General features: G+C 44.4%; 1 protein-coding gene across 1 annotated transcript in view; it reads right to left on the bottom strand.

Annotated features, from left to right (window-relative positions):
* CDH13 (cadherin 13) overlaps window positions 1–23,242 on the bottom strand; it is a 542,002-nt gene that overhangs the window by 113,341 nt on the left and 405,419 nt on the right.

The raw sequence follows: 23,242 nt of genomic DNA, 5'->3' as shown, positions 1-23,242 counted from the left end.
CTCATCAGAGCTTTCCGCAGACTCTAGGACTGGCCCAGGTTTCTCCCCAAACTCCTCGCTGTCTGAGTCTGCTGCCATCTCCGCTGGCCGCTGTTGGGCCACAACACTGCTCTTCACCTCCCCAAAGCCCTGATGCATGTCGCCGTCCTCCGCATGATTTATTTATAAGCCCACCAAGATCACAGAGGCCGTAAGTGCATATTCCATAATGGCATCGGACACTAGTCTATTTGTCTGTGCGGCTGCTGCAGACAAAGAGAACACGAGAGGAATGCAAACACCTGGCCATTGGTTCCAAAATAATGGGACTGCTCTGAAAAGGGGGAAGGTTTTTCATCAGGCTGATTGACACCGAAAGATACATTATTCTCCGGAGACTTAAGAGGACTCCAGCGAAAATAAAAGAATAGGATTTATTGCTATGAACCAGGAGTCTAAAGAGGCAAACAGGAGGGATGGGTTATTCCACGCTGAAATCAAAGGGAAGATTTTCAGAAAGAAGCATGGCAAGGAAGAAACCGAAGAGAGATGAGGTTTTCCTTCCCTTCCTTCCAGTCCCCAGAATGTTAAGACATATTTTGCAGCCTTCTAATTCATGGCATTTCAATTTGACGAAAACCCCCGCTACAAATATCCTAATGGAGAGCAGAGAGAGTCCAGGAGTGTATGCGGAGATCACATTTTTCTATAGCAACAGATTTCCAAGGAAGACTGAGAATGAAGTCTTTGTGGTTCATTCTACCTCTTTGAGGTAGGATTGAAGCTGTTTTTTATGTGTTTTCTGAGAGCTTTGAACACAGTGTCTTGGTCAATACCTTGATTCTATTGACCATGCTGAATTCCCTACTAGGTAGGTATAGAACCAAGTTACAAGTCCTCATTAAGTTACTATTTTTCAGTTGCAAGACTAAAACCATTAAAAAAACAAAGTAAAAATGTGATTTCTGCTTTGCCATACAATCATTCTCCAATGTTCTCAATTTCAAGTCCTCAGTGGTCAAAATGTAATTGTCCCCATCATTGTCAACGATTCTTGCCAGAGTGGTGCGGTGGCCTAGAGGTGGCGGTCTCACCTCACAATCAGAAGGCTATGAGTTCGATCCTAGGTAGAGGCAGATATTTCTCTCTCTGGGCGCAATGGGAATAGATCTGCTGAACAAAACTCTGCATTGGCAACAGGAAGGGCATCAGGCCATTAATTGCTCTGCTAGCTCCAGTCAGTTGCCCAGACTCTACCCTGCAAGGGATTATGGGGTAAGTTGTTAAATGATGATTATGGTTGTCAAGTATTCTTGCCAGATATAGCTACAAAACTCATCTTCTCTCAGTTCCATAACACAATAAGGTACATAAAAACTTTGGGTAGAAAGCTATGCATATAAACTTATTTTCTACACAGAAACACAAAAAATCTATCAAACTCAATCCAGTTCAGTGCTTCAGATCATCATCCTTGTAGGAGATGACCACGCTGAGCCCAAGGGCAGGGTCAACACACCAGCAGTCTTGAGTCCCTTTGTGCCCACAAGAGATCTGAGTCAGCCCACCTTGAATTCCATTCTACCGCCAATTTGCTTTGACTGTTAGTAGTTCAGATTCTTGTAGGGACTGTTAGCATGCAGTAAGCCACATTGTATTCATTGTAGTCCTTCAGTGTATTCACTGAACCACATTGACTCCTGATTTCCTGCACTTGGCAATCCTGTTTCAATCCTAGGCCACCAGACCTTGGACCATCCATGGTCCTGAAACCCTCCACCATCTGCCCCTTGTTTATCACATGGCTTCCTCTAGTGGGAGACGTGGGAGTTCTCCCCTTCCCTAACTGGACCCCTGCAAACTGTTGAGGTTTCATAAACTAAGTAGAAGGATCTTGACTACCTTTCCAAACCGCAGGCCAAACACTGCTCTCCCACAGAAGATACACCTGTATAGGGAATACCCCCTGCCTATTTACCTGAGGCATACAAGCGCAACAAAATCATTGGTATAAAAGCATCCTGAAAAGGGATCTATTTGCAATGCATTGATACTAAAAAATATGCAAGATTTATTTAGTGCTCCCTCTCCCTTTCTCTCCCTCCTTCCCCCTCTCTTCCTCTCTCTCTCAACCCTCCTCTCTCTCCCCTTCCTCTCCTTCCTCTCTCTCCCTCTCCCCCTCTGTCTTCCTCTCTCTCCCTCCCTCTCTCTTCCTCTCTCTCCTCCTCCCCTCTCCCCTCTCTCTCCCTCTGTCTCTCTCTCTCTCTTCCTCTCTCTCTTCCTCTTGCTCCCCCTCACCCCTCTCTCCCTCTCTCTCCCTTCCTCCCTCCCACTCTCTCTTCCTTTCTCTCTTACCCTTCCGTTCCCTTCCTCCCTCTTCCCCTCTGTCTTCCTCTTTCTGTCTCCCTTCCTTCCTCTCTCTCTTCCTCCTTTCTCTCCCCTCCCCCTCTCCCCTCCCTCTGTCTCTCTCCCTCCCTCCTTCCCACTCTCTCTTCCTCTTGCTCTTTCTCCCCCGCCCCTCTCTCCCTCCCTCTCTCCCTCTCTCTCTCCCTCCCTCCCTCCCACTCTCTCTTCCTCTCGCTCTTACCCTTCCTCTCTTCCCCTCTCCCCTCTCTGTCTTTCTTTCTCTTCCTCTCTCTCCTCCTCCCCCTCTCCCCTCCCTCTGTCTCTCTCTCTTCCTTTCTCTCTTCCTCTTGCTCCCCCTCCCCCTCTCTCCCTCCGTCTCTTCTTCTCTCTCTCCCTTCATCCCTCCCTCCCACTTTTTCTTCCTTTCTCTCTTACCCTTCCATTCCCTCCCTCCCCCCTCTGTCTTCCTCTTTCTGTCTCCCTTCCTTCCTTCCTCTCTCTCTCTTCCCCCCTCTCTCCCCTCCCCCACCCCCTCATTCTCCATCCCTCCCTCCCCCTCTCTCTCATATGCTTTTTGCTTCTTTTCATTCCATTTGGAAGACATGCTGCTGTGTACTACTGTCACAAATCCCCGTTATAGTCCTCTGAATATGTATGGGCACAGTGGGTGATTTGCCTTTGGATGTAGCTATCTCTAGCTACATCTCTATAGGTGGGAAGTTTCCCCCCCCTTAAAAAAAAGAAAGGAATTGGAGCGTTTCACCGCTATAACTAGCATTAGTCTTTTTCCCCCTGCCATCAACATAAGCAATATGCCAAGTCAAATGTCTTGTTGAGCACAAGAAAGGAAAGAGGCTTTTATACGAGGATTTCGCATTAGGATCCTGGCGCATTGGAAGATCTGCAAGAAATACCCTTTGCCTGCGAGGAGGATCTAGAGAAAGTGCAGACAGTCCTTGATTTACAACAGCTCATCCAGTGACAGTTCGGAGTTACAACGGCACTGAAAAAATCGATTTATGACCATTTTTCACACTTACAACCATTGTAGCATTCCTTCAGAATTCAGATGCTTGGCAGCTGGCTCATATTTATGATGGTTGCAGAATTCAGCCTAGAAGAGAGTTGGGATAATTTCCATGTAAGTTATGATGTCTTTAACAACAATCTTATCTTGATGTCGTGCCTTCAAGTTAATGTGGACTCCTGGCCATTGCTTCGGTAAGTCCCCGCAGAATTTTATGTCATTGGAGATTCTCAATCCTCCAAGTCACGGTTGTCCCAAAGGTGCTTTTTCAAAAGGGAGCTGGACTTTGTTCTTCCTTGAAGACCTTTCACTTCTCATCCCAAGAGCTTTTTCAGTTCTGACTGAATGGTGGAGGATGGAAGGATTGATATTCCTTGCAGTCCTCTATTCAGGTGACCCTGAGTGTTGCCATATAACACTTTGTGTAGGTGTGGCGGTCACCCATGGCCCAGTGCATAACCGGGCATGTGCAGCCACACTGAACCACATAGGAAAAAACAAACTCCATAACATCCTGATAGTTCATAACATAACATCCTGATTGTGCATAACATAACATCCTGATAGTTCGCTCTAGATGTGCCTTACCCAACGATGCCCAGGATATGACCATATATAGACAGAACTTCCCTGAGCAGTAGATTAGCAATTGTAGTTTTACAGGCTGTCTTGAATCACATGCTGATTGCTCCTCCTGCCTTTGTCCTATCTCAATAAAAGGGGCTCCCAGACCCCCAATCTGGGTCGCTCCATCCCGAGAAAGCTCGTGTCCGTGTCTTTTCTCAACATTGGCCTCATGGGCGAACCACAGAGAAACCTCCAAAGGGCCTCAACAACTCTCAGAAACAGAGCCAACGACCAGAAGACTGCGAGGAATGTAAACCCACCCTAACCGTAAGCCATGCAATTTTCTTGGCAAGGTTTTTCAGAAGCAAAAAAAAAAAAAAATGCCATTCCATTCTTCTTCTTAGGACTTTGAGTTTGGTCCAAGATCACCCAGATGACTTTGTGCCTAAAGTGGAACTAGAACCAGAAATCTTGGGAGGGCTAAATCCCACAAGTAAACATCAGTAGGAGTCTTCCTCCATTGGATATTGTAGTACTTGGTTAGTGGAGTATTTCTCATTTTGTGCAACCAAGTCGAAAAATTTGAGGAAGATATTTGTGACCATCTCCAGCTTAGACATTCACAGCAATTTGGGGATCTCAGACGAGACTAGACTAGACAAGACAAGAATAGAATAGAATAGAGTAACAGAATTGGAAGGGACCTTGGAGATCTTCTAGACCAACCCCTGTTTAGGCAGGAAACCCTATACCGTTTCAGACAAATGGCTATCCAACATCTTCTTAAAGACTTCCAGTGTTGGGGCATTCACAACTTCTGGAGGCAAGTTGTTCCACTGATTAATTGTCCTCACTGTCAGGAAATTTCTCCTTAGTTCTAAGTTGCTTCTCTCCTTGATTAGTTTCCACCAGTTGCTTCTTGTTCTACCTTCAGTTGCTTTGGAGAATAGCTTGACTCCTTCTTCTTTGGGGCAGCCCCTGAGATATTGGAACAGTGCTATCATGTCTCCCCTAGTCCTTCTTTTCATCAAACTGGACATACCCAGTTCCAGCAACCATTCTTCGTATGTTTTAGCCTCCAGTCTCCTAATCATCTAACCTAATCATCTTTGTTGCTTTTCTCTACACTCTTTCGAGAGTCTCAACATCTTTTTACTTACATCTCAAAACCTTTAAATGTTGGCATTTGCATGTGTGAGTGAGTGAGTGTGTGTGTGTGTGTGGGAGAGAGAGAGAGAGAGAGAGGGAGGGAGAGAGGGAGAGAGACATAAACATTATTTGGGGGATGCCTACAGAAATATAAGCAAGCATTCTGGAAGAGCCTTCTGAGATGGGTGTCAAAGTGGAGACAGATGTCTTGTTTGAAGATTCTCTTAAACCAGCACAAGGTTTCAAATAGATGCTTCCAGACAATAGAAGGAGATCCGAGTAGTTCAGCTAACGGCCATTGGTTTTTTTTGTTTGAGCCTCATGGTAGAATGATCCCCAAGGTAAGCTTTATAGAAAGAAAGGCATGAGGCAGAGACGCACACTGAGAGAAACATCATGTTCGAATAATGGGAACATCCAGCCAAGCCAAGCACTAAACATCCAGGAAAGCGAGGGGAGCACAATAACGGCTGTCCCTTGTGGGGTAAATGAGTTTGTTCAGTGCCAGAGCAAGATCGTATTGACAACATTATATGGATCAGGTGAGCATTCTCTCCATCCTTCTATGCCATTTACCTGCAGGTGGAGAATGAGTTTCTCACTCATTCCAGGATTTGCCATTTCGGTCTAACAGCAAAAAACCCACTTGTGTTCCAGCTCATTATGAGGACCACTGATGGATGACCTTCTCTTCCCCTGACCAGGGAGAATATGTGCCAAGTAGTCTAACAGCCACTGGACTCTGCCAAAAATACTCGCAGGAGAAGGCAGAGTTGGGAGGCACCACACCTGACGTTTGGTGTCGAATTGACCCGTGCTTTGAAGTGTTGACACACCTCATTACTCCCCATAGCTTAATATCCATTCAGGTAGCAACATTGATGTAGAATGGATGCAGTCATATTTCGAAAATCACAGAGATCACGCCATCTTGCCAAATGAGGAAATCAGGAATCCTGGCAGTTCAAAGTCAGAGGTGGGTATTCAGCAGGTTCTGACCAGTTCTGGAGAACCGGTAGTGGCAATTTTGAGTAGTTGGGAGAACCGGTAAATATCACCTCTGGCTGGCCCCGCCCCCATCTATTCTCTGCCTCCCGAGTCCCAGCTGATCAGGAGGGAATGGAGATTTTAAGTATCCTTCCCCTGCCATGCCCACCAAACTAAACCACACCCACCAAGCCATGCCATGCCCAACAAGCCACCAGTGGAAAAGTTTGAATCCCACCATTGGTTCAAATGAATATATAGGCTTATCGTATGCTAAAGCTCTTGACCACAGCCTGAACTGCTAGCAGTCAAAGCAAATTGGTGGTAGAAAAGGCTCAAGGAAATTCAAGATGGGCTGGACTTACTGTAGATCTCATGTAGGTTCAAAGGGATCTACAAGGGAGACTAATGACATGTTTCACCTCTCCCTCAGGCTCACCCCAGTCATCTCCCACTGCACATATGCCAGGTAATCCTCAAGGTACGACCAATCATTGAACAACTATTTGAAGTTACAATAGACTCCCCAATAGCTACATACAACCCAGTTTCAAAGTTGTGATGGCTGCATTCACCCTTATGACTAACCACAGGGACTCTGTGCGACTTAAACTAGAATTACTGCCTGGATATTTGTGGGGGTGAGGGGTTAGGAGCCGAAGTGGTGCAGTGGTTAGAGTGCAGTACTGCAGGCTACTTCAGCTGACTGCTTAGCTGCAGTTCGGCAGTTCAAATCTCACCAGGCTCCAGGTTGACTCAACCTTCCATCCTTCCAAGGTGGGTAAAATGAGGAGCCAGGTTGTTGGGGGCAAGAGGCTGACTCTGTAAACTGCTTAGAGAGGGCTGTAAAGCACTGTGAAGTGGTATATAAATCTAAGTGTGATTCCTTTCTTCCTTCCTTCCTTCCTTCCTTCCTTCCTTCCTTCCTTCCTTCCTTCCTTCCTTCCTGTTAGAATGCAGCATTGCAGTCTAATTCTGCCAATTGCCAGGAGTTCAATTCTGACCGGCTCAAAGTTGACTCAGCCTTCCATCCTTCCGAGGTGGGTAAAATGAGGAGCCAGGTTGTTGGGGGCAAATATGCTGGCTCTGTAAACTGCTTAGAGAGGGTTGTGAAAGCACTGTGAAGCGGTATATAAGTCTAAGTGCTATTGCTATTAGAAACTACATTAGAGGAGGAAGGAGAAGGAGAAGGAGAAGGAGAAGGAGAAGGAGAAGGAGAAGGAGAAGGAGAAGGAGAAGAAGAAGAAGAAGAAGAAGAAGAAGAAGAAGAAGAAGAAGAAGAAGAAGAAGAAGAAGAAGAAGAAGAAGAAGAAGACGAAACAGAGAACAAAAGCCGGTAATAGAATGTGAGATAGAAAAAGGAATGGGAGGAAGATCTACCCTTCCACCAAGATGTTTCCTACCTCCGTTGTAAATCCTTCCCATCACCACGTCATCTAATACTCAAGGGCTTGTTAGAGTTCAGCTGCAGTGCAAGCCCATCTGATTTTAGAGGATACATGACAACTGTTTGCCTTCCTAGCTTAAAGACTTCAAAAGAATACTTTTCAGTTCACAATATCTCATCATGCCACAGATCAAAGGGCTGATGTATTGTAAATGGATTTTGCTGTGATTTAAGAGGCATTTATTAAAAACGGGCTGACGCCTTCATTCTATAAATTAATCGGAAGACTCCTTGCTTGAGAAATGCTGAGATATCTTCTAAACACATTGTCTTAGAGATGACAGATAGGCGTCGCCTGTCTTCAGACACCGGTGGTAGCAAAGCCGAAGGGAAAAGATTGTGGATGTGAAATTGTTACCGCTTAAGCAAAGGCATTAAGGGTAAAAGTTCCCCTCACACATATGTGCTAGTCGTTCCCGACTCTAGGGGGCAGTGCTCATCTCTGTTTCAAAGCTGAAGAGCCAAAGGCGTCACCATCATCATATGGCCGGCATGACTCAATGCCAAAGGCGCACGGAACGCTGTTATCTTCCCACCAAAGGTGGTTCCTATTTTTCTACTTGCATTTTTAACGTGCTTTCAAACTGCTAGGTTGGCAGAGGCTGGGACAAATAACAGGAACTCACTTCGTTATGTGGTGCTAGGGATTCAAACCACCAAACTGCTGACTTTTCTGACCGACAAGCTCAGTGTCTTAGCCACTGAGTCACCACGGGCAGAATAATTCCCCCTAAAAGGAAGGCAGAAACTCATTCCCCCCCTTTGTCAATGGGCCATTTAAGGCCTGAGCCAGAGAAACATGTTTTTAGGCAGGAAACAGACTCACTCTTTATAGCTCCCCACACCTTTGTCAATGGGCCATTAATAGCAATAGCAGTTAGACTTATATACCGCTTCATAGGGCTTTCAGCCCTCTCTAAGCGGTTTACAGAGTCAGCATATTGCCCCCAACAACAATCTGGGTCCTCATTTTACCCACCTCGGAAGGATGGAAGGCTGAGTCAACCCTGAGCCGGTGAGATTTGAACAGCCGAACTGCAGAACTGAAGTCAGCTGAAGTAGCCTGCAGTGTTGCATTTAACCACTGCGCCACCTCGGCCTGAGCCAGCCTATTCTACATAACCAAGATCTACCCCATCTCATTGCACATCATTGCACCACCCACCAAGTTTCAACCAAACTTAGAGAGCCATGTTGGCACATCTGGGAAAACCTGAATCTGAAAGCTTCCCGGTTTTCCCCATCCATTTGAAAGTTCAAGATCTTGCTCCCACACCCACAAGTCCATCCTACGGTCCAATCTTCCACTGCCGTGCTGGCAGTGCCACCCATCCAGTTCCGGTCAGGTGCAGATGTGCAAAGACAAAGGATGACCTTGGCTTTCTAGAAAGAATGTTGTTATGGCTACCTATCATCTAACTCCCTACAATCCCTCCTCCCATTTTCCCACCATAGAAAATGCATAGCAGAATAATAGAAAGTGTGGCAGGACAAAGACCCAAAAGAAAGATGGCTGCAGGCCTGAACTTAGTACACTAACTATAATGTTAGCTATGACCTCTGACAGCAACCAATCAGTATATGTTTCTTAAAGAATAACAGAAAACAGGTGGTGCCCCAGAGAGGGCATAAAACCAGAGACTCTTTGCATCTCTGCCCTTTTCTGCTCAGGAACTCAAACCATGTGGTCCTGTCCACCATTAAACCATCTTTCCAAGCAGCCTCCATGTTCCCAGTGTCTTTCCCCCCACTTGGAAGTGAACCCAGAAGGACATTTCTTCCCACGCTATGAATTATGGGAAGAAAACAAAATGTCTGCAGCTAAACTTCTTCTTAGAGACTCTTTAAAGTAAACAGATGTAGGCCGGGGGAAGTATTAGATGAAGGAACAAATTTGGAAACATGTTTCTGGTGCTTAATGCCTGGAGCGATTTGCAAAGCAATTTTCTACAGTAAAGCAGAAAAAAAGTTTTGCACAAATCACAGCACAGGGGAAAAAAAAAAAAACTCCAAGTAATCTTTCTAAGGCTATATTTGCTTATTTTTCTTCTTTCTTTCTTGGCATGGCTATGCATTTGTTTTGCACTTATCTTCCCCCCCCCCGCCCCCACCTCCCCGAAGAAGATAAAAGAAACATTTTTTTGAAAACAGGGAGAGAAAAAAGAAGAAAGAAACCAGACAAAAAAGCTTTATGGAGAGGTTTCTCATGACTGTATTAGTTTTAAAATGAGAATGTCTTTATCCAAACATCTGGACCGGGTGTGTGAAATGACTGGGATTGTTTAGCTATAAAACTTGATGAATTGCAGTCTTTTATTGAAAGGAACACATTGTTCATCTCTTAATTTCGCTCGTATTGATCTGGTACTTTTTGACTGCAGATCAGTTTTATTATCCTTTTCAAGGTATCTCAGAAACGAAAGCATGGGTGCCACCTACCCAATCTACATATTTACAATTTTTTCCCCTCGGGGGAAAATTTTATGGTGGAAACATAATCAACATAGAAGTGGTGGAATTGTCATGAATTTGTAAAGGAGGAGGAGGAGGAAAATGGAGGGAAGGAGGGAAGGAAGGAAGCAATAGCCCTTAGACTTATAAACCAATTCAGGGTGCTCTTACAGCCCTCCCTAAACAGATCACAGAGTCAGCCTCTTGCCCTCAGCCCAATCTGGGTCCTTACCCACCTCGGAAGGATGAAAGGCTGAGTCAATCTTGAATTGGTCACAATCGAACTCCTGGCAGTGGGCAGAATCAACCTGTCAGGTGCTGCTTCACTTAGTAACCAGGAAAGAAACCACTCAACTCCATTTTGCAGAACTACGAGTACTTTTACTGATTATAAGCAATGAGAAGCTAAGCAAAGCTGGATCTGAGCAAAAGCGCGTGGAAAGCAGTAGATATCAATACATGACCCATTCCCCTCCCCTTGGTAACCCCAGTCCACAGTCCAATCCAATTCTCCACAACTGTCAGGTGGGAGACATCTTCAAAAATCATCATCAGGTTGGTATGCCGGAAATTGGCCTTGGCGGGAAACTCCCCTCCTTGCCACATGCGCAGAAGATGGTGAGAACAACTCCCAATTAACAGTCCTCCTGTACAGAATATTTCCCTCATCCAAATACCATGCCCTCCCTCCCCATTTAAATGGCAGCCGAAAAGCAAGCAGCAAAACAGAGGCTGACACAACCTGCCATACTGCATTGTAATGTACCACCACACTGAAGGAAGGGAGGGAGGAAAGAAGGAAGGAAATAGCAATAGCACTTAGATTTATGTACCACTTTACAGTGATTTGCAGCCCTCTCTAAGTGGTTTATAGAGTCAGCCACTTGCCCCCCCAAAATCTGGGTCCTCACTTTACCAACCTTGAGCCAGTCAGGATTGAACTCCTGGCAGTGGGCAGAATCTGCCTGCAAAACTGCATTATAACTATTGTGCCACAATGGATGGATGGATGGATGGATGGATGGATGGATGGATGGATGGATGGATGGAAGGAAGGAAGGAAGGAAGGAAGGAAGGAAGGACGGACAGACAGACTAGCAAAAGCACTTAGACTTAACCAGTATATACTGCTTCATAGTGCTTTACAGCCCTCTCTAAGCGGTTTACAGAGTCAGCCTATTGTCCCCAAAATTTGGGTCCTCATTTTACCCACCTCGGAAGAATGGAAGGCTGAGTCAAGTTTGAGTCGGTTGGGATCAAACTCCTGGCAGTGGGCAGAGCTAACTTGCAATATGGCATTCTAACCACTGCACCAGGAAGGAAGGAAGGACTAGCAATTGCACTTAGACTTATGTACCACTTTACAATGCTTTACAGCCCTCTCTAAGTGGTTTACAGAGTCAGCCTCTTGCCCCCAACAATCTGAGTCCTCTTTTTACCCACCTCGGAAGGATGGAAGGCTGAGTCAATCTTGAATTGGTCAGAATCAAACTCTTGGCAGTGAGCAGAATCAACGTGCCATACTGCATTGTACTGTAGCACCATGCTGAAGGAAGGATGGAAGGAAGAAAGGGAGGGAGGGAGGGAGGAAGGAAGGAAGGGACTAAGTTCTAACTTTCCATCTCACATATAGTAATAATATACTATTAAGAAAATCCACAGACCCAGTTTGATGGTAATCATAATGTTTGTTTGATGGCGTCCTTGTATTTGGTGCCAGCATCCCCAGAGCATCAAACCTTTGTTGAACACAAGCAGGATAATAAAAACACATCTTTCTCCATCCTTTTGCCTAATTTTTACATAAATTCCTGTGGCTGCCTGGGCTCCAACACAATGTGCATTATTATTGCGTTCTCTCCTTGCCTTTATTGACACATTTTCATCATTGTCCTTCACTGAATAGCTATATTCTCTGTTTTATTTCCCTCCTCATCACCAGATATATCACATTGTTCGTTCCCAAACAGCTCTCAGATGCTGGCTTCCGTCAATAGCTTCTACGCGATTCATATTTATAGGCAAAGCAGATCAATCTCTTCCCCTCGCTTTCTCGATAGAGAAAAGTGCTTTAATCTAGCCACCGCAAGAGAAAAAAAATAATCATAAAGGGAGCACTTTGCTAATAAAAGCAAATATATACAAATTCTTTTTTTTCTATGCTTTTCTGTAATGGTAGGTGGGAATGACCTAAGAGATGGGAAAGAGAGTTGCAGACAGGAGCCATGGGAGGAGCAGGGGCTGGGAAGTATTTCAGAAAGGACCCTCCCCAATTTTTCTAAGAGTAAAATGAATGGGGTGAGATGGGATGAGATGGATGAGTGGAGTGGAGTGGAGTAGAGTACAGTAGAGTAAAGAAGAAGAGATTTGAATGGAATAGAATAGAGAATAGAAAGTAGAGTAGAATAGAGTAGTGTAGAATAGCATAGAATAGAATAGAATTGGAATTGGAATTGGAATGGAATGGAATAGAACAGAACAGAACAGGAATAGAATAGAATAGAAAGTAGAGAATAGAAAGTAGAATAGAGTTGTGTAGAATAGAATTGGAATTGGAATGGAACGGAACAGAATAGAACAGAAATAGAATAGAATAGAATAGAAAAGAAAGTAGAGAATAGAAAGTAGAATAGAGTTGTGTAGAATAGCATAGAATAGAATAGGAATAGAATAGAATAGAAAGTAGAATAGAGTTGTGTAGAATAGCATAGAATAGAATAGGAATAGGAATAGAATAGAAAGTAGAATAGAGTTGTGTAGAATAGCATAGAATAGAATAGGAATGGAATGGAATAGAATAGAATAGAATAGAATAGGAGAGTAGAGTAGGATAGGATAGGAGTGGAGTGGAATGGAATAGAATAAAATAGAATAGATCCCTGTCAAATTTAGGATTCTATTATTCTTTCCTCAACATATCCTTTGTAGCTCAGCTGTAAATTTCTAGATCCATTTTCAGTTTCTGTCTGGTTCGGAGCAAGAAAATTACATCACCTCCTTGGAGACGGCGAATATGAATCCTTATTCATTTTATACGAATCTCTCCTACGTGTACTCACAGCTAATCAATCCATTTTCATTTATTTTCTCATTTGTGCCTAGATAGGCAACTTGGTAAGATTACTTGGTCCCTGCAAGTGAAGCTTTTCTCCACTCTGCAATTGTGTATTGATTTAATAAGAACATATTTTTCCATCCTTCAAACTCTCGAGTACCAACTCTGAAAAACACAGCAACGTAAACGTGACTAGGCAGAGGGGCCGACGATGAACTCTTCCATGAATGGAATTAATCTGTTTCAGTGTTACTTTAGGTTCAGAATTTAAATCTGTACTCAATGAAGACAAAATTCATTTTGTGTTCTGGATCTGGGCCATCAGAGCCAACTGGTTCTCCAAAGCACCTGAGGCCAGGGACAAGAAGTAACAGGTAGAAGCTCTGTAGAAGAGGCCCAACCTACCATCAAGGAGAAATTTCAGTGAAAACAATTAGTGGTTTGTCTCCAAGGGTTGAGGGAGCCGAGGTGGCGCAGTGGTTAGGGTACAGTACTGCAGGCCACTTCAGCTGACTGTTATCTGCAGTTTGGCGGTTCAAATCTCACCGGCTCAAGGTTGACTCAGCCTTCCATCCTTCCAAGGTGGGTGAAATGAGGACCCAGACTGTGGGGGCAATATGCTGACTCTGTAAACTGCTTAGAGAGGGCTGAAAGCCCTATGAAGCAGTATATAAGTCTAACTGCTATTGCTATAGCTCCATCACTGGAGGCTTTCAAGAAGAGACTGGACAGCCATTGCCCAGAAGGGTAGAAGGTCTCCTGTTTGAGCAGGTGGTTGGATAGGACAGCGGTCACCAACATTTCGGACCTCAGGGACCTCTAAATTCATAATTTTAAATCCTGCAGACCACTAATATGATCTGCCTAATGACCAGCTGGGTGGGCGTGGCTAGGTGGTCATGTGACTGGGTTGTGAAGTACCTGTGGTTCGCCCATGAGGCCAATGTTGAGAAAAGACACGTACACGAGCTTTCTCGGGATGAGGCGACCCAAATTGGGGTCTGGGAGTCCCTTTTATTGAGATAGGACAAAGGCAGGAGGAGCAATCAGCATGTGATTTAAGACAGCCTGTCAAACTACAATTGCTAATCTACTGCTCAGGGAAGTTCTGTCTATATATGGCCAAATCCTGGGCGTCGTTGGGTAAGGCACATCTAGAGTGAACTGTCAGGATGTTATGTCTTTTAGGAGTTTGTTTTTTCCTGTGTGGTTCAGCGTGGCTGTGTATGCCCTGTTATGCACTGGGCCATGGGTGACCGCCACACCTACACAAGGAGTTATATGACAACACTGGGTGGGCATGGCCAATTTGGTTCACCGACAAATACGTGCTCAACAAAAGTGCTCCCGACAAAACCGCGGCGAGAAAACCGTGAGGTCAAAATCGTGCCCACAGAAGGGCGCCGACAAATGCGCATCGACAAATGCGCGCCATCAACAAACAGCGTGAAAACAACGTAAGAACCCTAACCCTTACCCTAACCCTTACCTTAACCCTAATCAGGCTTTTGTCAGCGCGCATTTGTCGGCGCCCTTTTGTGGGCGCAATTTGAAACTCGTGGTTTTCTCGCCGCAGTTTGGTCAGCATACTGTTGTCAAGCGCACCTTTGACGGGTCACGGGCGAATTCAATGTCACTCACGTGGAGGGGGTGCCTCGCCGGCTTCTACTCACCCCTCCCCTCCCAGCCACTCCTCACCTGCCCACCAGGGCTCCCAATAGGACGCAGTTGCTGGAGCTAAGCAGCCACTATGAGAAAGAGTTGGCAAAAACAGCTCAGTTCAAATTGGATCTGAGAAGGAGGCTCAGCAGAAGCACCTCACTGAGGACTACGAGCATAGCCTTGCCAAGCAGAGGGAAGACCTGCGGGAGTGCAAGGCCAGGTATCAGCTCCTGGAGGCTCAGCGGGATGAGATGGTCAGCCAGTTCTAGGCTATGATGCAGTCCCACTGGAACAAGGCCCTCCAGCTCTTCACCACCAGCGGTGCTTCCCTCCAGCCTTCGCCCGAAGCCCCAAACCAGGAAGCTGAAGCAGACCCCAAGTTGCACAAAAAGACCCCAAAGATGGAGACTCTCTGCAGCAACACAAGCGTTCATTGCACGTATCTGGTCCAGGGGGTGTAGTTTGAGGGGTTCTACCACAAAACCGCGGACGACAAAATCGCGGTCGACGAAAGCGCGTATGTGACGTCATCACAGCGCGACGAAAAAGATCGAAAAAGATCGAAAATGTAAAAATAAAGCTAAAACCTTCCCCTAACCCCCCCAAACCTAACCCTAAACCTAACCCTAAACCTAACCCTTAACCTAACCCTAAACCTAACCCTAAACCTAACCCTTAACGTAACGAAAAACCTAACGCTAACCCTTAACCTAACGCTAAACGTAACGCTAACGCTCTAACCCTAACCCTAACCCTTAGCCTAACCCTAACCCTAACCCTTAACCTAACCCTTACCTTTATGTGAATCGGCTTGCTGTAATTTAATTTTCATTTCAATTTTTCGATCTTTTTCATCACATTGTGATGACATCACATACGCGATTTCGTCGACCGCGCTTTTGTGGAACGCGCTTTTGACGGGTCACGAGTTTGAGGACCCCTGATTTGGTGCAATATAAAAAATGCAAATAATTTTTCTGCGAACCACCAAAATTTTCTCGCAAGCCACCAGTGGTCCATGGACCACCAGTTGGTTACCGCTGGGATCGAAGACCTCCAAACTCCCTTGTAACCCTATTATATGTTCTACAAAGTTTCTGACACATTTGTAGAAAGCATTCTCCTTCTGATTTCCACCGACCATTGCTTCAAGTTAAAAGAATAACGGCCGCTCCTTCAATTAAAAAAAAATAATGCAAATTTCATTCTACATTTAAATATGCATGTGAACACAGAGAGTTCAGCAACGGGAAGTAATTTTACCTATTTTTTCCTTCTTCTTTTTTGACTCAGATGAGGCAAAGGCAAGAGGTAAACGAATTCCTCTGCTTTAAAGGTTACCTTTATTTATTTATCGCTTTTTAAATGGTAAGAGAAGAAAAGGAACAAACGCAAAGATAATTGCGACATATTCTTGAAGAAAATGCACAAATGTGCTTTAGAAATGGGGAAAAAAGGGGGCTGAAAAAAGGGGAGAAAAAGGGGGAAGTGTAATATATTATTAGAAAAATGAACAGGTTCTCTTAAAAGAATGGGAAATAAGAAGACTTGGAAAAGCATCTGAACATTACTTTTCATCCTTTAAGAGCGAAGAATGACTCTTGCCAACGAAGGTCACACACATAATTAGATAGTGGACTTCGCCACCATCAGATATCGTGATGGACAACAATTAAATGGTTGAAATGGCAGATGGATCAATTCATGAAAGATTGAGGCATTTGTGATTGCAAGTCTTGAATACTTTAAATTCTAGCTTTTGACAGGTATGTGTCTCTCTTCTTGACACATACATGAGCTTTTCAAAGGGTTCTTGCTTGCAGGGGACCATAACATAATCAGAGCATGCCAAATTTTGTTAAATGACCTTCAAAAGTTGGGTGAACTAACCCCAGGTCTAGATGCAACAATGGTTCTTCAATCTGGACAATCCTATCGCTGGTAGGAATTGCGTACTGCCTTCCCCAACAGTAGCAATAGCACTTAGACTTATAGTTTTAAGCATACATGACAGTTGAGAGACCGCCTACTGCCAATTACCTCCACTAGACCGATCCGATCGCATCGATTAGGCCACCTCCGAATTCCATCGTCCAGCCAGTGCAGACTGGCAACTACCCGGAGGAGGGCCTTCTCGGTGGCTGCTCCGACCCTCTGGAACGAACTCCCCGTGGAGATTCGGACCCTCACCACCCTCCAATCCTTCCACGCCGCTTTGAAGATCTGGCTGTCCCGGCTGGCCTGGGGTTAAGATTCCAACCCCACCCGAATTGTGTGACTGTTGTGCTCTCTTTTTAATATGTTGTATTGTTTCCATATTGGAATACTGTTTGTCTTCCCCCCCCTCCCTTTTTGAATTGTGAGCCGCCCTGAGTCCCCCCAGGGAAAAGGGCGGCATACAAATAAAGGAAATTCAAATTCAAATTCCACTTTACAGCCCTCTCTAAGCTGTTTACAGAGTCAAGTTATTGCCCCCAACAATCTGGGTCCTCATTTGACCCACCTCGGAAGGATAGAAGGCTGAGTCAACCTTGAGCCTGGTGGGATTTGAACTGCCGAATTGCAGGCAGCCGGCAGGCAGCAGAAGCCACCCGCAGTACTGCACTCTAACCACTGCACCACCGTGGCTCAGTGTAATGGACTGAGGTCTGGGGTCTGGGGTTTAAACAGGGAGGAAGGGCAGAGACAGAAGTAATTTCTAATTAAAACACTTCCATGTCAAGATGAAGAAAATTAAATTTTAGCTTCTAAGAGGGAAAGAAAATGAACTACGTCATGTTTCATTTTCTTCTGGCCACAGGCTGTCACTTCAGCTTTCTTTGCGAGAGAAGTTATTTGAAGATGACATAATTAAAATATTGGAATGGCGGTTTTAAGCATACATGACAGTTGTTTATTAAATTGGTACACAACCGGTGTTGTGTTTTTTTTTCCTTCTTCTTTTTTTAAAAAAAGTATTTAGCTGAACACCATGCGTTCTTGATATTATTTATGCCTTCTTGTGCTTGAATGATGCTTCTCCTCATTTTTAACCGGCTGGTGAAGCAACAAATTATTTTGACCTACAAGACTTTTCTTTTTTTCCTGAATGAAGTGTGAATCAATAAATGTGTCTGACAACAAAAGAATACTCCGAAAAGAATTTTGAAAGTTTTAAATTAAATGAAAGGGGTAAGGCCAAATAGCTGTTTTGGTTTTAAAGGATTCTGGGTGAAGAAGTCACCGAGAGAGGAGGTTATTAACAAAACTGAGGTTTATCACATAGTGGCTAACTAATTATAGGTCCATAGTTTTGAAAATAAGTAAGTGAACAGCTACTATGTAGGACAGACGGACAGAGAAGATTAGAAGACAGCATCCATGAACGCCAATTAGCAGTCAGAAGACATGAAAACTCCCTAAGGGTGCAACACATGGAGAGACTCAACCAGTTTCAACTGGGAAATTGCGAAGAAAAAAACTCACAATTCCAAAACAATTATGGGAACCCTCAGATAAATCAGCCATCGACAAGCATATGGAGGTAAGCAACATCTACATACCATTCTAAAGAGACAATCAAAAAGCTAGAACGGAAACATCTATGGAGATTCTCCATCATCCAGGTCATGGTTGGCCCAAAGGTGCTTTTTCAAGAGGCAACTGGACTTTCTGGTTTTCTTTGAAGACATTTAGCTTCTCATCCAAGAACTTCTCTCCCCCATGTCTCTCTCTCTCACACCACATGCACACGCATGCACACACACACACATTATTATCTACCAATAAAGAGTCTATGGAGTTTCTCATTATTTTGCTTCTCATCCAGAAGCTTTTTCAGCTCAGAGCTGAAGAATCTTCTTGGATGAGAAGCGAAACATCTTCAAAGAAAAACCAGAAAGTCCAGTTGCCTCTTGAAAAATCACTTTTGGGACTAAAAAGGAAACAAAAAGACCAGAACATATCCTTGCCATCAATTGACACCCAACTAAATAGCTATTAACACCAAAATGAATACTAGATTGACAATCAAGAAGTAAACAACACCCTAATCAAGGCACTATCAATTCAACCAAACAAGCTATAGTCAACCTATGGCTTAACCTGCTATACAAACCTGTCCTGACCACCCTCCGTCCAGGAACGAAAGCCGAGACCAATGTAAATAAGAATGTTTTTTAATCAGTCCAGACTCTCGTTGGCTGAAAGCCCAAAATAAACAAAGAGATAAGCACATCGGCAGCAAGTCCTACAAATCTTGGCAGCAATGCAAACAAACTCTGGCAACAATCCAGCCTGCCAAGTTTGTTTCTCGTTAGTCCTTAACGTTGACTTCTGCAAGAAGGGCGTGGCACAAGCAGTCTCTTTTATAATCAGGAGAGGATCTTAATGAGCATCAGTTGAGTGTAATCACCTCCTGTAATTATGGAGTTGTTCTTGACGCCAAGTAGCTCTTCGACGGTGTGCATCCCGGAACAACTCACACGTGGTTTCTGGATCATTCTCTCTTGTCTCCTCCCCACTGATCCAAGGCTCAGACACCACCTGGTGACCAACCAGTCTCTCTGCGCCCTGCTCGGAGTCGGAACCCTGTCCAGGGTCCTCCACATCCTCCAGGGCCGACTCATAAGACCCCTCGCTGTCGGTGTCTGGTGGCAGCTCCAACGGCTCAACACAAACCCATCTAATTATAGTTTAGTTTACAAACAATGGTTTAGCACAATGAGAGAATCCAATCTAGATATGATTGGAAATGCACATTTTCTCTAATCCTGCAGTGTTTTTCTTTAAATATAGAAGCAGGGAATAAATTGATGGGGGAATATTTAGAGAATGAAAGCCAGGGAAAAGTTTAACCTCCTCCTGAAAAATGTCTAATATATTTGCTGAAGGAATCTCCTCAATGAAACCAACACTTTTGGTACTTTTATTTTACACTTAATTACTTTTATCATTTTTTTTAAAGTTGAGAAAACTGGACTTTGTGTTGGATCAAAAGAAAGAGTGGTAAAAATGAGATTGCTGTGGGGTTCCTCCCCAATTTCCCAGCCACATTTTAATCCAAATTCCAATGCTATTTATTTGTACTTTTCCCCATAATGGCAAAAATAAAAAACCTACACTTGTTGGCGAAAACTGATAGATGTTCATGTTTTATAAATGATTCTCCAGCTGAGTCAACACATTTTGAAGAGCGAGTGAAATCCAAGTTAGAATTAAAGGAAGGTTTGATTGACATCCTGGAGATTCCTCCTACCCCCCCCCCATTCTTTAGGGTATAATTCAACAATTTATCTACAGCTAGCTCTTTTCAAGGCAATGGCATTTATGTCACAGACGTCTGTCAATATTTCGCTTGCGTTTTAATTGCACTAACTTAACATTTAAAAAGCATAATTAGGCACAATACATAACTGCCTTATTAGTCATACGATGGGTTATAAAATGGGACAGCTGGAAGGCTTTGTCCACTGACTGTGGCTGGATAAACATGCGGAAAAGCATCTTATCTCAGTTCCGAGCTGGTGATGAGCCTGGAATCCCTGAAGTATCTCACTAAGGTGGAGTTCCTATTCCCATCTGGCCATAAAGCTCTCTGGATGATTTGGCAGTTGCTCAGGCCTCATATCTATATTTTTTCGTTTCATATGGACATTTTAACCAAAGTGCCCAAAGCTAAGAATATCATAATAGGTGGCGCAGTGGTTAGAGTGCTGTACTGCAGCCACTTCCAGCTGACTGTTATCTGCAGTTCGGCTGTTCAAATCTCACCGGCTCAGGGTTGACTCAGCCTTCCATCCTTCCGAGGTGGGTGAAATGAGGACCCAGATTGTTGTTGGGGGAGCCAAGGTGGCGCAGTGGTTAAATGCAGCACTGCAGGCTACTGCTAGATCAGCAGTTCAGCGGTTCAAATCTCACCGGCTCAGGGTTGACTCAGCCTTCCATCCTTCCGAGGTGGGTAAAATGAGGACCCAGATTGTTGGGGGCAATATGCTGACTCTCTGTAAACCGCTTAGAGAGGCCTGAAAGGCCTATGAAGCGGTATATAAGTCTACTGCTACTGCTATGCTGACTCTGTAAACCGCTTAGAGAGGGCTGAAAGCCCTATGAAGCGGTATATAAGTCTAACTGCTATTGCTATAATAGAAGAGAATATTTGCAACTCAGGGTTGAACTTGGTGCTCTTGGAGCTTGGTGGTTTTCTTGAAGATGTGGCATGACCCAACCAGGTAAGATCGTAAGTGCTAGGAGGGAGTTTTGGTATGCAGGATGGAGGACGAGAAGGAGGACAACTGTGGGGATCATTGATGTTTTCAGAGCTTGATTGTTTTCTTGCAGATGTTGCATGACCCAACTAGGGAACAGCATCAGTGCTAGGAGGGAGTGGGGTATGCAGGGAGGAGGAGGAGAACTGTGGGATCCATGGTGCTCTCTGAGCATGGATGTTTTCTTGCAGGCGTTGAATGACCCAACTAGGAATAACCATCACTTCACTCTTGGGTTAAGCAGCGTCTACGAGAAAACCACCAAGCTCAGAGAGCACCAAGGACCTCATCGCTAAGAATATACTTTCTAAAGTGGTTCTTCTTTTGTTAAATAAAGAAGCTGAATTCAAGATAGAGTTAGAAGTCAGTCATGTCTCTTTGGGAGTTTGTCTCAGACATCGTCAGCTTTGATTCTGGTCGAAGCAAATCCTTGGGGGGGGGACTTCCTCTCCCCCCTTACCTTATTGGATGAGTTTGTCTCTTCTTTACGGAGACAAATCAATCACAGGTTGACAAACTGTGGCCTTACTTTCCAGCAATATTCACCCTTTGCCTAGACAAAACCTTGGCCAGATTTCAATAAAAGAATTTGAACCAAGACATTCGGACAAGTTTCCCATCTTTCCTATAATGCAACCCTAACCCTAACCCCATCCCCACATATTTTACATGCCCCACCCATATTAACCATCAGGGCAACCTATTCATTTTAAGTTTGCATTACTTTTTAAAAAAACCTTTTGGAATGGCCATTTGAAATAAAACGACTACTTTAAAAAATTCAACACTTATTTATGATGCTGTCAATTCCTCCCCCCCCCATTGTACATCCTCCAGTATTTTAAAGAAAAAGAAAACACACATTACTCATGCACCCCACACTTGTTCACACCCCAATGTGGCTGTTACACTTGTAAATGGAAATGGAAAAATAATCACATAATGAAAGGTTTCACTTCTGTTTATGCAAATTGGGGGTGTCAGCATGGAGATATATTTAAAGGGAGATTATTCCTTCTCTCTCTCTCTCTCTCTCTCTCTCTCTCCCTCCCTCCCTCCCTCCCTCCCTCCCTCCCTGCCTTGTGTTGAATTAGCCAGCAACATGGCAGCAGTCTTCAGTTCTGCTTTGCAAGTTCAGAAGGAGATTTACAATGTCCCTATTCTTTGATGGCTCAGAATTTTAATCCGAATCAAAGAAGAGTTCAGCTCCTTATCCCTTCTTACCTCATAAGCTCTAAACCTTCTTCTTTTCTTCCATTACAAAGCCTAATAAAATTCATTTCTTCTCTCTTCAATCCAGTTCTCATATCAAATTTCTCTCTGAGTATCTTCTTGACATTGATGGACCATGAAGCAGACACTTCTGAGTTACTATCACTATTTTTTCCTCCTCTTCTCCAGCTCCTCCTTCTCTTCTCCTCTCCTCCCTCACCTCTTCCTCTTCCTCTTCTTCCTCCTCTCCTCCTTCTCCTCTTCTCTTCTCCAGCTCCTCCTTCACTTCTCCTCTATTCCCTCTCCTCCTCCAGCTCCTCCTCTTCTTCTCCTCTTCTCCAGCTCCTTCTCCTCTCCTCCTCCCTCTCCTCCTCCTCTTCTTCCTCCTCTTCTTCCTCCTTTCCTCCTTCTCTTCTCCTCTTCTCCAGCTCCTCCTTCTCTTCTCCTCTCTCTCCTCCTCCTCTCCTCCCTCTCCTCCTCCTCTTCTCCAGCTCCTCCTCCTCTTCTCCTCCTCTCCTCCCTCCTCTCCTCCTCCTCCTCCTCTTCTCCTCTTCTCCAGCTCCTCCTTCACTTCTCCTCTCCTCCCTCTCCTCCTCCTCCTCTCCTCCCCCTCCTCTTCTCCAGCTCCTCCTCCTCTTCTCCTCTCCTCCTCTTCCTCTTCTCTCCTCCTCCTCTTCTCTTCCTCTTCCCTTCCTCCTCCTCCTCCCCCCCTGCATGTAAACTATGTGCTCTAATGTCTATGAAGGGTCTCAGTTACCCAGATCATGGCTGTCCTCAAACTGCTTCTATTTTAAACTGAAGACACTTCTTGGATGAGATGCAAAAAAAAAAGTCTTAAAGAAAAAAAAAACAGAAAATCCAGTTGCCTTTACAATAAGGCATGCATGTTCTAACATTATTTCACAGACTCTTTCTAAGCATGGGAAAATTGAAAGAAACACCTCTAGTCTAGAAATAGAAAGACTGCTGATCTGCTACAAATCACTGGGAAATCAAATCCTGATATTATTCATCTATCTAAACACATCTCTTTTGGTTTTTTCCCCCCCATCTGTGCGTTCTAGATCATATTTTTCCAAACAAGCCATCCAAAGACCACATCAACAAATGGCCCA

This window comes from Thamnophis elegans, chromosome 14 (genome assembly GCF_009769535.1).
Source record: "Thamnophis elegans isolate rThaEle1 chromosome 14, rThaEle1.pri, whole genome shotgun sequence".
In the NCBI taxonomy this organism is placed as follows: Eukaryota; Metazoa; Chordata; class Lepidosauria; order Squamata; family Colubridae; genus Thamnophis; species Thamnophis elegans.
The sequence above is the reverse complement of the archived record's forward strand: the minus strand, read 5'-3'. Positions and strand labels throughout refer to the sequence as shown.